This window comes from Heteronotia binoei, chromosome 13 (assembly GCF_032191835.1).
Source record: "Heteronotia binoei isolate CCM8104 ecotype False Entrance Well chromosome 13, APGP_CSIRO_Hbin_v1, whole genome shotgun sequence".
NCBI lineage: Eukaryota > Metazoa > Chordata > Lepidosauria > Squamata > Gekkonidae > Heteronotia > Heteronotia binoei.
In genome coordinates this window covers 49,718,436-49,733,482 of record NC_083235.1, presented here as the reverse complement: position 1 = coordinate 49,733,482, position 15,047 = coordinate 49,718,436, and the positions used below count along the sequence as shown (strand labels likewise).

The 15,047-nt window shown below is 46.0% G+C and overlaps 1 protein-coding gene across 2 annotated transcripts in view; it reads right to left on the bottom strand.

Annotated features, from left to right (window-relative positions):
- The window catches only part of CEP112 (centrosomal protein 112), a 507,150-nt gene that overhangs the window by 220,864 nt on the left and 271,239 nt on the right, over positions 1–15,047 (bottom strand). The gene's annotated exons all lie outside the window — the stretch shown is intronic.

Here is a 15,047-nt window from a genome sequence, read left to right as displayed (position 1 = left end):
CTTTCTTTCCACCTCTCCCTCCCTTCTTCCTCCTCCCATCTATTTGCCTTCGTGCCAGCCTGCTTTCAAACATCTGATGTTCATGTCTTGCGGCTCTCAAACCTCTGACTTTATTCTGTGTGGCTCTTACGTTAAGCAAGTTTGGCCACCTCTGGTCTAGTGGTTCTTGAATGTTTAACTTATATTTGCTGCTGTATGCAATGTTTTAATGGATATGATGTTACACCCACTACCATTTTGTTTTTATCTATATTCTACTAATGTTGTTTTTAATTTGTAGTGCAGCTGTGCAGTTTGTAATAAATAGATAATTTTGTTCTCTGTTTTAGCTGCGCAACCTTCTAGGTTCCTGACTGAAAACTGTAAGCATACAGTAGCCACTAGATCACCATCATCTAATTCTTGTATACATTTAAAATGTATTCTAAAAGATTTGAAAAGGATAGTTTTCCTTTGCAGACAGTTAAAGCTGATTCCCATTCAGTAACATTCCCCACCAATATTTAACATTTTCGAAACTTAATCCAGCTTTCTAGCAATTTACTGTGGTAGAAATTCAGACCACAAATCTAATTGCCTGCATTTCTGACTGAGCCTTTAAAAACACACAAAAGGAAGATGAATTCAGATATAAAGTGTATGTTTTAGTTAAAAGAACAGCTTCACATGAGTACTTTGAGCTTTTCAGTGAATAACATTATGTCCTGATGGTTACATCCTATTAATTATACAATTAGGCATAAAACTTAGAATTGACAAGTGAGAATGAAGATGGTAGCCAGTCACCTGAGAGATTTTAACTCAGATCAGATGTGAAACAATGAAGAGCAAAATCTCTGGAATTGAGATTTTAAACAGAATACCTTTAATCTCCAGTTATGAGTTCAGACACAACCACCTGTAGACCATCAGGCCTTAGTATCAAGTCAGTTTATGAGTACAGCCCCTATCTTTCATGAATGCAGTGTAAGCAGATTTCAAAAACTCTGATGCTGCAAATATTTTTATAAAGAATTATCATTTATATATCAGCAATGATAATCACATTGCTGAATATTTTAGATACAAAATACTATGGGAAATATCATGCTATGATGAAGCAAACCATATGTTTATGTTCAAAGACTTCTGATCACCTCATAATCATATACATAATTACTCCTTTACTGATAAGAGCTGTTCTAAGAGAATAGCAACAAACTTCTCATCTGAAAGCTGTCCAAATCTAGAATGCAACAAAACAAATGATGTTAAAATGTAAATAACACATTACTGGTTAATGCTATGTTCTGTTTTCTGCAGAAGGATGCCAAGGATATCATATCTATCGGAATAAAAAGAATTCTAAAATCCTGTTCTAGGATAGTTTTGGTAAAGATGCTACATCCAGGAAGAGTACTTGCTAAAATGTCAGGTAATATTGGTACTAATTAATTGGCAGCTTTTTTCTACCTGTCATGGTCTCTGAATCACAAACGATGAAACTGCTTGTTCCTTTTATTAAACCAGCTTGGCCTAGACTAGCTTGTCCCACAGTGATATGTATACTGAATACAAATCAGACAGCAAAGCTTTAAATCTGTGTTGCAGCTCTCATTTCCAATTCGAGAACTGTACTATAATCATAAGCTTCTAGTGGATGAAAGGAAATCAGTGCTCTGAATATTAGCTAATGCCACATTTGCAAGTCCTGAAGAGATCTGTGCTATTTTTTAAAATAGATCATTTCTTGTGAACCTATATATATGAATCGCTTTGTACTGCTCGTCTGATAGAAGCAATGCCTGTGCTGGGATTAAACCCTTTTCATCATAAAGCCTCATCTGGTTTGGAGTCCAAGTCCATCAAACCTTTTCCCTTTAAAGTCCCGCCTTTGATTCTACATCAATTTATTCAAACCACAGCTGGGTGGCTGAAAAACGAAAGGACAGCATCATTTAAACCAACCATGTTCCCAACTTGAAAGAAGGGCTATAATTAAAAAAATGGGCATAAAAGAATGGAAATGGGATAATATTTTTAATGGTAGTTCAAAGGCTGACAGATGTCAAAGCCTTTGAAGATGTCAGTACAGTGAGCAAGAAGTTGCCATTAAATAGTTTGCTGAGAGGTGAAGCAGCTTTTTAATGACTGAAAAAGCCCTTGCAGACACATCCTTCTGCTTTTAATTTGTCAGAGTTTCTGCTGCATTTTCTGAATAATGACATATGATTATAACTGCATAACATAAATATTTTTATATTTGCTTAAATGAGTACTTTATTTCACATTCTTACAGAACTAGATAAGAATAGGGAATCTTTACTAGAGAGCCCATATTATTTAGATTCCTTCACTTATTTATGGTAATAGGACTGACCAAAGATAGTGTTACTGTGTGCTATATGGTTTGTTCTTTAAATGGTACTATTACTAGAGCCACCACAATTTGCATGTCTTCATTGGCTATCCTTCTTGGCCATTCAAAAAATGATCCCTTAATGTCAAAGACAGATGTCGGAAATGATGACATTCAAGAACTTCGAAACATTTTCTAAAAATACTAGGCTTGCACATTCATTTCAAGAAGAAATAATAAGATACTTCAACATAACCGCTCCTATTAGATACAGGAGAAATAACATTTACGGTCTCCCAAACTACGTACATTATATTCATTCCATAAAATAACCATCACAGGTAATAAGAATTATAGAGGTAGTTTCAGACATAAACATAGGAAACCGGTACATGGAAGAGTGACAGAATGTTCACCACAAGACAGTCACACTACAAATAGCTGATGCATTCATTTCCAGTTCCAGAGCGGATTACCATTCCAGTTTATCTTCATATAAAATCTGATTAAAGAGCTCTTACCCCTTCCCTGCATGGTGTTGTTCATCCTGGCAATTGTCCCTCATTATCATAAGTTCATTAAAAAAAAAACGGGTTGCAAAGCTGCTTGTGCATAAATTGTGCTAGGTTTCAAGCAACAGTTAATTCAAAGAGCAGTCTAAAATTCCATGAGAAGGAAGAATATATGCATGGGAAACATCTAAAAAGAAACATTATGAACTTCAAATTGCTCAGGAGGAGATATCCACTTCCAGTACACACACCCATTTTTACCTTTCTGTACTCACCAGGAAAAAATAAAATAAGGGATAACAAGAAGAATAAGTGAGGACATTCTTGCTCTTGTTTGCCCTTGACTCTCCTAAACCCACCACAAGAAGCCAACGGAACTGTATGTTCCCTTCCTCTAATTCCAACTCACTCACTCTTCCCTGGATGAGGGAACCCTCCTGCTGCCTTCTCTCTAGCCCCAGCCTTTCCAGAGAGAACCTTTCTGATTGTAGCCTCTCTAGAGAGAACACTTCCCCCTCTCTAGCTTGGCCTTTTATTTCCTTCCTTCCAGGTCCAACCCCTCTGGGCTCCACTGCGCAAGTTTTCCCTTGAAAACTGCTGCCAACTCAATCACAGGGATAGAAGGGATCCTGGGAAAATGTATGCCCTGTAGCTACTCTGATACAGGCTTCCCTGGAGCCTGTAGACCACACTAGGCCTAGGATCATGATGCCTTCTCAGAGGACAACACTGGTACTTGAAGGTAGAAGTTCAGTATGATTCACAAAAGGTCAATATTCACAAATAAACCACACATGTTGAATAGTGTCGAACCTCCCCCCCACAACTGATTTAGTCATGACAAACACTAGCTCCTGGAAATAAATTTCCAGAAAGATCCACCCAGATGAAGGAATTCATAGATAGGAAACAGTTTCAGAATTAAAAAGAAACTAGAGAAATAGTGTGTATAAAATGTTTCATATAAAAACAGGTTGCTTACCTGTAACTGATGATCTTCGAGTGGTCATCTGTGCATTCACACCCATGGGAGAGAGCGCGCCTGCGCTGATCCGATCGGTACTTAACAAGCCAAAGGATTTTCGTGCTCAGCTCCAGTGGGCATGCGCAAGAACCCCACCACGCATGCTCACAGAGTGGGCGCGGACATCCCATCAGTTCCTTCTGACCGCTGTATGATCCTAAAGAGTGCTGAGGGACCGACAGCAGTGGGGAAGGAGGGTGGGTGGTGTGAATGCACAGATGACCACTCGAAGATCATCAGTTACAGGTAAGCAACGTGTTTATCTTCTTCGTGGTCTCTGTGCATCACACCCATGGGAGATTAGCAAGCTAGGCCTTTGTCTGGAGGAGGGTGCTGGAGGTCATTCAGACACAGCAGACAGCAGAAGCACATTGCACACTAGGAAAAACACAAGTGTAGATAGACAGTAGAGGCATAGCAGCTTGCTGACCTGCCTAGATTGTAGCTCTGTAGATCTGCTGTATAGACTTCTGTGGATCACCTGATGCAGCAGAGACATGGCTAAGGCCCTAGTTGAGGGACCTCAAGGCAGGTAAAGAGGCAACCCATGGTAAGTGACAGTAGAGCTCAGGATGTCCTGTTAGGCCTCCGGGAAGTCTCTGAGATCTTACAGTTTAGCTTGGAAGAAACTGTGGAGAAGAACAAGTTAGTATTGTTTCTAGAGTTGAATGAAGAACACAAAAGGAGGACCCTTTTGATATCCAAAGAAAGGAGACTTTCTTTATTTACCAACCCACAAAAAGAGTGTTTGCAAAGGAGATGTCAGAGTTACAAAGGGAATTCAGACTCTATTTCCAAGAGAAAGAATACCGCTGGAGAGTGGGGAAGAAGTATATTCTCATCATGAAAACAAAGGGTATCATAACATAGAGCCAGTAGTCCAGCTATCCAACCAGTGAGAGAGACAGCCCTCAATAACGCTGCTCCCTATGACAAGAAATGAATTGAACCAGTAGCCAGGGGTTTGGAGAGGTTCCCTGGCAGGATTGATAAGAGAAAGGCAGATGCCAAGGCGGAGTGGTCATTTGGCATAAAGATGAAAGCCGAGGTGGCCTTTAGGAAGTGAGTAATAGGAGAATGTGAGGATGACCGGTGCCCATCAATGGAGGTACAGTGTGCCAAGACGGCCAGGAGGCTGTCCAACCCAAGAGGAGTTGAGGCTGCAGCCCACAATTATGCCAATAGGATGTTCCATATTTGGAAGAAAGTAGGGGGAGTCTCTGGGACGAGATGACGCAGAAGAGGAAAGTAGCGATGGCAAAGCCATCATAGTTATGCCCTAGAGCAGTGAGGGCATGGCTTCGGAGTTTGTTGGCTACCCTGGAATTTCAAGGTGCACATGGGAACACGTAGAGGTATTGGCTGCGTCGCAGGAAAGGAGACAAGATCTGGTATCCACTCCTGCTCTGGGGTAGAAGTGCCGATGTTTCCTATCTTACTCAGATGCTGTCGATTGATGAGTGACCCCAGAGGCATAACAGAGGGTGGAGAAAAACCTCTCAACATGAGGGGATGACGCCCTGCAGGTTCAAGAAATCACCTGTATGTTCAGGTCCGCAAGTGGGCAGATGACTTGTGGGAAGAGTGGAAGTCCATACCGTCTGTCAACATTCCCAGTACTAGGGTATAAGCATCCTGGCAATAGTCCATCTGTGACAGCTATAAGATGAGGGATGAGGCATTTATGCAAGGGTGAACACAGACCTCTCTGCAAGTGATAGCTGAGGGAAGTGTGTAGTGGATCTTATCGCCAGCGTTCCCAGAAAATGATGTGGTAGTTGGCATGGTTGGGAGGTTATAAGTGACTTGATACAGCCTGTCCTTGCCTCCCGTTCCCGGTATTCCAAGGAGGTCTCCCATCTAAGCACTTGACAGGGTTGGCCCTGCTTAGCTTCTGAGATCCGATGAAATCAGGTTCGCCTGGGCTATCCAGGTCAGGGCTGGTAAGCTCTTGACATGGGATCATTCATGTGCATCTTCCAGAATCAGACACTGGTTTGTAATGATCCAAAAGGAAGGACAGGGAGTTGGAGAGATGTCCCGAAAAACAGAAAGAGCTCCCATTATGCACCAATCCCATGGTTCGGGCAGTAGGGAGAAGTGGAGCAACAGGGGGTCTCTGAAGAGTCAGAGAGATCTGAGGCACCAGAACTCCAGAAATGTAGGACATGCATGAGGAGGCTGGTAAGCACCCGGACCGAGGTGGTTGTTTCAAAGGGAAGTAAATAAAAGTACCAGCCGGAGCGAGGAGATCAACTGATCAGCGCGGCGGTCAGAAAAGAACTGATGGGATGTCCGCGCCCACTCTGTGAGCATGCGTGGTGGGGTTCTTGCGCATGCCCACTGGAGCTGAGCGCGAAAATCCTTTGGCTTGTTAAGTACCGATCGGATCAGCGCAGGCGCGCTCTCTCCCATGGGTGTGATGCACAGAGACCACGAAGAAGATTTTGTACTTCCTACCATGCAACATTGCAGCAGTTATCTACTCAGAGCCACATAAACATGCCAAATCAGTGAAATTGCACCTGGGAAGTAGATTAAAATCTCAGTTCAGAAGATAGCTGACCTGTATAGTACCTAACAAACATCAGTTGTAAAATCTTGGGCTCGCTCACTTGTACATCCTCCAGTATGGTATATATCATCTTTTATATAATAAAAGCCCTGTGTTGAGGCCAAATCCAGGTCTCCCATTAACTTAGGGGTGTGCTCCATAAACCATTGGCCCATCACACATCAGTCACCACCTCTGAGCTTCCATTGGCTGACTCTCCTGTCTCCTGCCTACTGCAGGCCTGGGAACATTGAACAAACCACCCAAAAAGTCTTACCTCAGAGACAGACACATATCTGAAGCTTCTATGTGACCTTTCCATCAACAGGCCTCAGAAAGGGGTACCACTCTACTGCAGCCTCAGAAGCGTTGTGGCCTGCAGAAGCAACAAATCTCTGCCACACTGTAAATGCCACACAGACAGCCTCCCGGCACCTGTAGCCTCTGAAGGCCAGCAAAACAGCCAGGGACCCGCTGCTGCTCTCTCACAGCCTCAGAAAGGACACAAAAGACACTGCCAATGTAGCATGTCTCCCATAGCCTCATGAAGTCTCTGTGAGGCCTTGGGAGCTGCTGCCACCCTGGGGACCCTCCTGCAGCTTCCAAAAAGCACCGGGAGCCACCGGCACCCATGGGCCCTGCCTCAGCCTCCTGAGGCTTCAGCAAGCCCCAGGAATCCCCTGCTACCCCTCAAAGTCAGATTGAGGTGACAAAAGAGGAGGTCCTACAACTGATAAGACAAATTAAAAACTAATGTCACCGGGTCCGGATGGCATACATCCAAGAGTTCTGAAAGAACTCAAAGTTGAACTTATGGAACTTCTAACAAAAATCTGTAATCTTTCATTGAAATCTGCCTCCGTTCCTGAGGACTGGAAGGTAGCAAATGTCACCCCCATCTTTAAAAAGGGTTCCAGAGGAGATCCGGGAAATTACAGGCCAGTCAGTCTGACTTCAATACTGGGAAAGTTGGTAGAAAGCATTATCAAGGACAGAATGAGTAGGCACATTGATGAACACGGGTTACTGAGGAAGACTCAGCATGGGTTCTGTAAGGGAAGATCCTGCCTCACTAACCTGTTACATTTCTTTGAGGGGGTGAACAAACATGTGGACAAAGGAGACCCGATAGATGTTGTTTACCTTGACTTCCAGAAAGCTTTTGATAAAGTTCCTCATCAAAGGCTCCTTAGAAATCTTGAGAGTCATGGAGTAAAAGGACAGGTCCTCTTGTGGATCAAAAACTGGCTGAGTAATGGGAAGCAGAGAGTGAGTATAAATGGGCAGTCTTTGCAGTGGAGGACGGTAAGCAGTGGGGTGCTGCAGGGCTCGGTACTGGGTCCCATGCTGTTTAACTTGTTCATAAATGATTTAGAGTTGGGAGTGAGCAGTGAAGTGGCCAAGTTTGCGGATGACACTAAATTGTTCAGGGTGGTGAGAACCAGAGAGGATTGTGAGGAACTCCAAAGGGATCTGTTGAGGCTGGGTGAGTGGGCGTCAACGTGGCAGATGAGGTTCAATGTGGCCAAGTGCAAAGTAATGCACATTGGGGCCAAGAATCCCAGCTACAAATACAAGTTGATGGGGTGTGAACTGGCAGAGACTGACCAAGAGAGAGATCTTGGTGTCGTGGTAGATAACTCACTGAAAATGTCAAGACAGTGTGCGATTGCAATAAAAAAGGCCAATGCCATGCTGGGAATTATTAGGAAGGGAATTGAAAACACATCAGCCAGTATCATAATGCCCCTGTATAAATCGATGGTGCGGTCTCATTTGAAATACTGTGTGCAGTTCTGGTCGCTGCACCTCAAAAAGGATATTATAGCATTGGAGAAAGTCCAGAAAAGGGCAACTAGAATGATTAAAGGGCTGGAACACTTTCCCTATGAAGGAAGGTTGAAACGCTCGGGACTCTTTAGCTTGGAGAAGCGTCGACTGCAGGGTGACATTATAGAGGTTTACAAGATAATGCATGGGATGGAGAAAGAAGTCCTTTTCTCCCTTTCTCACAATACAAGAACTCGTGGGCATTCGATGAAATTGCTGAGCAGACAGGTTAAAACGGATAAAAGGAAGTACTTCTTCACCCAAAGGGTGATTAACATGTGGAATTCACTGCCACAGGAGGTGGTGGCAGCCACAAGCATAGCCACCTTCAAGAGGAGTTTAGATAAAAATATGTAGCAGAGGTCCATCAGTGGCTATTAGCCACAGTGTGTGTGTGTATATTTTTTTGGCCACTGTGTGACACAGAGTGTTGGACTGGATGGGCCATTGGCCTGCTCCAACATGGCTTCTCTTACGTTCTTAAACCCTCTCAAGGCCTCTGCAAGGCCCTGGGAGCTGTCACCTCCCCTGCAGCCCTCCTGCACCTTCCCTGGGTGTTATGAAGGACTCAGGATGCCACAGGATAGCACCACTGCTGGCACATACAGGGCCTTTGCAGAAGCTTCAGCTGGCTGCACAAGGACCCAGCAGTGACAGTGCCTCCAGGATACACTATGGCATGGGGGGGGGGGAGGGGGAAGTGCTGAGTGGGGGGGGAAAGTGACAGTGGGAGAGGTGGCAACGGGTTGGAGGAAAGCGATCTGAGGGAGAGCGGGCATGCCAAGGCATTCATGGGAAAACAGGAAGTAAATAGGGGTGGAAGTGAATGCCACAGATAGGCAGGTGGGAAGATGGCAAAGGTGGGGGGGAATGATTGCCAAGGCTGGGAGAGGAGTGGGACTACAACAAGGGGTGGGTGGCTACTGCCAAAAGATGGGAGGCTAGGAAGACAGAAAGGAGGGTTGATGTCAAGGGCTGGGGAAGGAAACAGCATTGGGGGAGTTTAATGCCAAGGCTTGGGAGGGTTGGGAAACAGCAAGGTTGGGGAGGGGAAAATGCCATGGCTGGGAGCAGGGTCAGAAGATGCTGAGGGTGGAAGGTTTTATGACAAGTGATGGGCGTGGATGGGAGGAAAGTCTGGTTGGGGAGAATGCATGTGGTGGGATGGGTGGGAAGCCAGCAAGGTGGGGCGAGTTGAATGTCAAGGGTGGGGAGGTGGGATAATGACAAGACTATGGGGGTTACTGATACCCATGGTTGGGAGTGGGGGTGGGAAGACAGCTACGCTGGGTGTGTTGATGCCAAGACTTTGGGGGTGCATGGGAAACAGCCCTGTATCTTTTCATTTCTTTCCCAGCCCCACACCACACCAGGGCACTCATGTCCATCTTGTTTCTAGAGCCTGTTGTATTTTTGGCCACAACAGGCCTTCCTTCTAGTTATGTATACATGGGACAGTCTCTTCTCAAACAAATAAATAGTCACAAATCCAACATTAAAAAGTACACTATCCAGAAATCAGTATGGTGTCATTGAGGACATTATTGTCATTCTGAACATTGCTATTCAATGAACTGATCAAAGGAAAACTTCATCATGAAGTGCTGAATTGTGATTCATTGAGAAGTTTCACATAATCTTCACATTACGTGTGTGGGTTCTAGTCCACAAAAGCTCATGTTGGAATCAAACTTTGTTAGTAGTTAAGGTGCCACAAGTTTCCTGTTTATGTTATCCTCTAGTATTAAACTGTAATGGGGCCCCTACCAAAAATTTTTAGAAAGTAGGCAGGTCAGGTGGGACTATTGCCCAACAGGGGCTGTGTGGATTTTTAAAAACTGTTTCAGCAGCAGCTGACACCAGTGTACAAGGATCTTGTGCGGCTGAAGGGATGCAGTAAAAATATTTTTAACTAATATTTTCATTTTAAAAGGTACCCTATTGAATACAGCTTCACCCTGAAAGTTTGATGAGTTACTGTTAGTTATGCATGACCTCACTTGCTGACATACTGTGGTTTGCTCTGCCTCTATGGTAGAGCCTAGCACCCTGTGACACAATTCCAAGGATATCTGAAGACTCAAAAAGATTGGGGACTGCAATCTATATAATGGAACTGTAATGACCAACTTCACCAGTTGTTCTGAAGCAAGACAGAATCATTGGGCGCATGGAAACACTAGAGATCTCATGTACAATGGTACAATTACAGGAATTATCAAGCATTTCACAATGTAGACCTTTTTTTTAAAAAATGTCCTTCTGTATACAGCAGACAATCCTTTTTGCATTTGCAGCAACTGCCATATATTTTGTTGAGATCATAATTTAATAACAGCCAACTGCATCTGCTGATGTATTAAGATATGGCAGAGATATTTAACAAAAATGCTGAATAAGACACCTCAGCATTATTTATTTATTTATTCATTAGATCATCTGGGTTACCCATATCAATTGTCAATGTCAGTTTATGTTTGACTGCACTTGAACAGGCAACACATAAAATGCACCATACATAACTGATTAAGATGGTACATTTTAATGGTCAAACTTGTAGAATTCACAGGAAAAAGCAATCTTTCAAGCTTCTCCAGAAGCAAAAATGACACACACCAAGTAATAAACATTACCTTAGGGGTGGGGGTGGGGGGTGGGCTCCCTCTGGGAATCCTACCCCCCCAGGGAAAGTGCATGCGCAATACATAGCCTCTCCTCTCCCGGTGTAGTGAACGCCGCGTGGTCACTGTCTGGCTATGCCTGGCAGATGGTCACTGCAATGGCCTCTCCTGCATTACTGCATCCGTAGCAACACCTTCTCGCTGGTCCCCCCCGTTTTCACAGAGTTTGCTACGTCATGGTGCGACCGAAGTGTCCGGCGGTATAACCGGATGGGCAGGCTGGGCCCACCAACTTCGTCAGCCTAAGAGAAGGAAAACTCTAACATCAAACCCGGGCAGATAGAGCTCGTTAATGTAACACCTACCACCTGGAGGACTCACTGCCGGCGTCCCGGCTTACTGGGCCATGGCAGATGACCCCCAGGTGAAAGGGTGGAGCCAGTACAGCGCACACTGCGCTTCACCTAAAAAATTCCTCTGCGCAGGCCTGAAGGGCATATCCACACACACAACCCACAACGCATCAAGTCCTGCAGCGATAGGCAAGGGGCGAAACGGCAGGTGGAAGGTGCCACTGGAAGCCGCAGTCCCGATCCTGCATGTAGGCGGTTCAGGATATTGGTCGCCTGATGCTAACCCGGAGACGAAAGCATCTTTCGGCAGCACCCTGAACGACCAAGCAGCCTTATCTAGGGACAGCACTGCTTGCTCCACACGGAGAGGGGCCTAGAAAAGGTGGCCTAAACAAAGCTCGTCTCCCCCACCCCAGTTGGCTAGCCGCGGTCAACGGGCATCCTTACTTGCGGTCGAAAAATAACAACAAAGAAAAGGCATGCACCTGCCTCACAAAGTGTGCAAAGACTAAAGCTTGCGTGTTGGAACATCAGAACCATGCTTGACACAGTAGGCAGTGGTCGCCCTGAACGACGCTCTGCTCTAGTTGCCCACGAACTTCTCAGGTTGAATATTGACATAGCAGCTCTCAGTGAGGTCCGTTTCCCTGAGGAAGGTAGTCTTCAAGAACACGGTGCTGGCTATACCCTCTACTGGTCGGGTAAGTCAAAGGCTGAGAGCCGCCTTTCTGGCGTTGGCTTCATGGTCAGGAACTCCATTGCCTCCAAACTCGAAAACCTTCCAACAGGTCACTCAGATCGCATCATGTCCATGCGCCTCCCACTTCAAAACAAGCAGCATGCAACACTCTTCAGTGTGTATGCCCCAACCCTTCAAGCAGATCCTGCAGAAAAGAACAAGTTCTATGCTGATCTACGCAACCTCGTACGGAAGACCCCTACAGAGGACAAGGTGATCATCCTTGGCGACTTCAATGCCAGAGTAGGTAAAGACTCGGAAGCCTGGAAAGGAGTACTTGGCAAACACGGCATTGGCAACTGCAATGACAACGGGCGCCTCCTGCTAGAATTCTGCATGGAGCACCAGCTCACCATCACCAACACTATCTTCCAGCAGAAGAACAGTCTGAAGACAACCTGGATGCACCCACGGTCCAAGCACTGGCACCTTATCGACTACATTCTGGTGCGCCAGAGAGACCTTCGAGATGTCTTACACACCCGAGTAATGCCCAGCGCAGAATGTCATACGGATCATCGTCTTGTACGCTGCAATCTCCGTCTTCACTTTAAACCCACACCCAGGAGAGGAGGTATCCCTCGGAGGAAGTTTCAGGTTGGCAGCCTCCAGTCAGCTGAAGTTAAAGCTGCCTTCCAGGCAAAACTCCAGTCAAGAATTGAGGACCTCAGTTGCCCCACAGACCCTTCTCCAGAAGCACTCTGGGAACACCTAAAAACTACCGTCCTGCAGATCTCTGAAGAAGTCCTCGGGTTCTCCACAAGGAAGAACAAGGACTGGTTTGATGAGAACAATCAAGAGATCCAAGAATTACTGGCAAAAAAGAGATCTGCCTACCAAGCACATCTTGCTCAGCCCTCCTGTCCTGGGAAAAAAGCAACCTTTCGCGCTGCATGTAGCAACCTCCAGCGCAAGCTTCGAGACATTCAGAACGAGTGGTGGACCAAGCTTGCAGAGAGAACCCAGCTGTGTGCAGACACTGGTGATTTAAGAGGGTTCTACGAAGCCCTGAAGGCAGTATATGGTCTATCATATCAGGCTCAGAGTCCCTTGCATAGTGCAGACGGCCAAGTGCTCCTCACAGACAAGGCATCCATACTGAACCGGTGGTCGGAGTATTTTCAGGTTCTCTTCAGTGCCAACCGCGTAGTTCAAGATTCAGCAATCCACCTCACCCCACTTCAACCGGTGAAAACAGAGTTAGATGAGATCCCCACCCTAGAAGAGACTGTTAAAGCCATCAAGCAACTGAAAAGTGGCAAGGCAGCAGGAGTTGATGGAATTCCACCAGAGATCTGGAAGCATGGGGGCACAGTACTACATAGCTCACTTCACAAAGTACTTGTCACCTGCTGGGAACAAGGCAAATTACCACAGGACTTTCGCGATGCAATCATCATCACCCTATACAAGAACAAAGGGGAAAAGTCAGACTGCTCCAACTACCGGGGGATAACCCTGCTCTCCATCGCAGGCAAAATCCTTGCCAGAATACTCCTGAACAGACTGGTGCCCACCATTGCAGAAGAACTCCTCCCAGAGAGCCAGTGCGGCTTCAGAGCTAACAGGAGCACCACCGACATGGTATTTGTTCTCAGGCAGCTCCAAGAGAAATGCAGGGAACAGAACAAGGGTCTGTATGTGACTTTTGTCGACCTTACCAAAGCTTTCGATACCGTTAGCAGGAAAGGCCTGTGGCAAATCTTGGAACGTTTAGGATGTCCCCCAAGGTTCCTCAGCATGATCATCCAGCTACACGAAGACCAGCGAGGCCAAGTCAGACACTGCAACGACCTCTCGGAGCCCTTCCCAATAGGCACAGGTGTAAAGCAAGGCTGCGTTCTCGCGCCAACTCTCTTTACGATCTTCTTTAGCATGATGCTTCAAAGAGCCGCAGTAGATCTAGATGAGGACGATGGTGTCTACATCCGCTATCGCACCGATGGCAGCCTGTTCAACCTGAGGCGACTAAAGGCACACTCCAAGACAATGGAAAAACTCATCCGAGAGCTACTGTTTGCTGATGATGCTGCACTCGTCTCCCACTCGGTATCAGCTCTGCAGCATATGACGTCCTGCTTTGCAGAGGCTGCCAAGCTATTCGGCCTAGAAGTTAGTCTGAAGAAGACAGAAGTTCTCCACCAGCCTGCACCCCAGGAAGATTATCACCCTCCCTGCATCACTGTGGGTGAATCAGTTCTGAAGACAGTCCAGCAGTTCAGCTACCTGGGGTGCATCATCTCCTCAGATGCCAAGATCGACAAGGAGATTGACAACAGGCTGGCAAAGGCAAACCGTGCATTTGGCCGACTGCACAAAAGAGTGTGGAGCAACAAGCATCTGAAAAAAGGCACAAAGATCAATGTTTACAAAGCGGTTGTGATGACAACCCTCATCTATGGCTCCGAATCGTGGGTTTTATACCGTCATCACCTGCGACTCCTTGAGCGCTTTCATCAGCGCTGCCTTCGCACCATCCTCAACATCCACTGGAGTGACTTTGTGACCAACACTGAAGTCCTCAAGCGGGCAGAGGTTACCAGCATCGAGGCACTGCTGTTGAAGACGCAGCTGCGCTGGGCAGGGCATATTTCTAGGATGGAAAACCACCGCCTTCCCAAGATTGCCCTGTATGGCGAACTTTCCACCGGCCATCGAAATAGAGGGGCACCAAAGAAGAGGTACAAGGACTCCTTGAAGAAATCCCTTGGCACCTGTCACATCAACCATCACCAGTGGTCTGACCTAGCCTCAGATCGCAAAGCATGGAGGCACACCATCCACCAGGCTGTCTCTTCCTTTGAGAACACACGCATAGCTGGTCTTGAGGACAAAAGGAGATTGAGGAAGAATCGCACTGCTACAGGACCAACCCTAAATCAGACTTTTCCCTGCAGCCGCTGTGGCCGGACCTGCCTGTCCCACATTGGTCTTGTCAGCCACCAGCGAGCCTGCAGCAGACGTGGACTATTGCACCCTTCTTAAATCTTCGTTCGCGGAGCCAAGCCGAGAGAGAAATGCAGTAAATAAAGGCCTTTTAATAGTTTTGTATATGTATAAATGAATTAGATAAAAT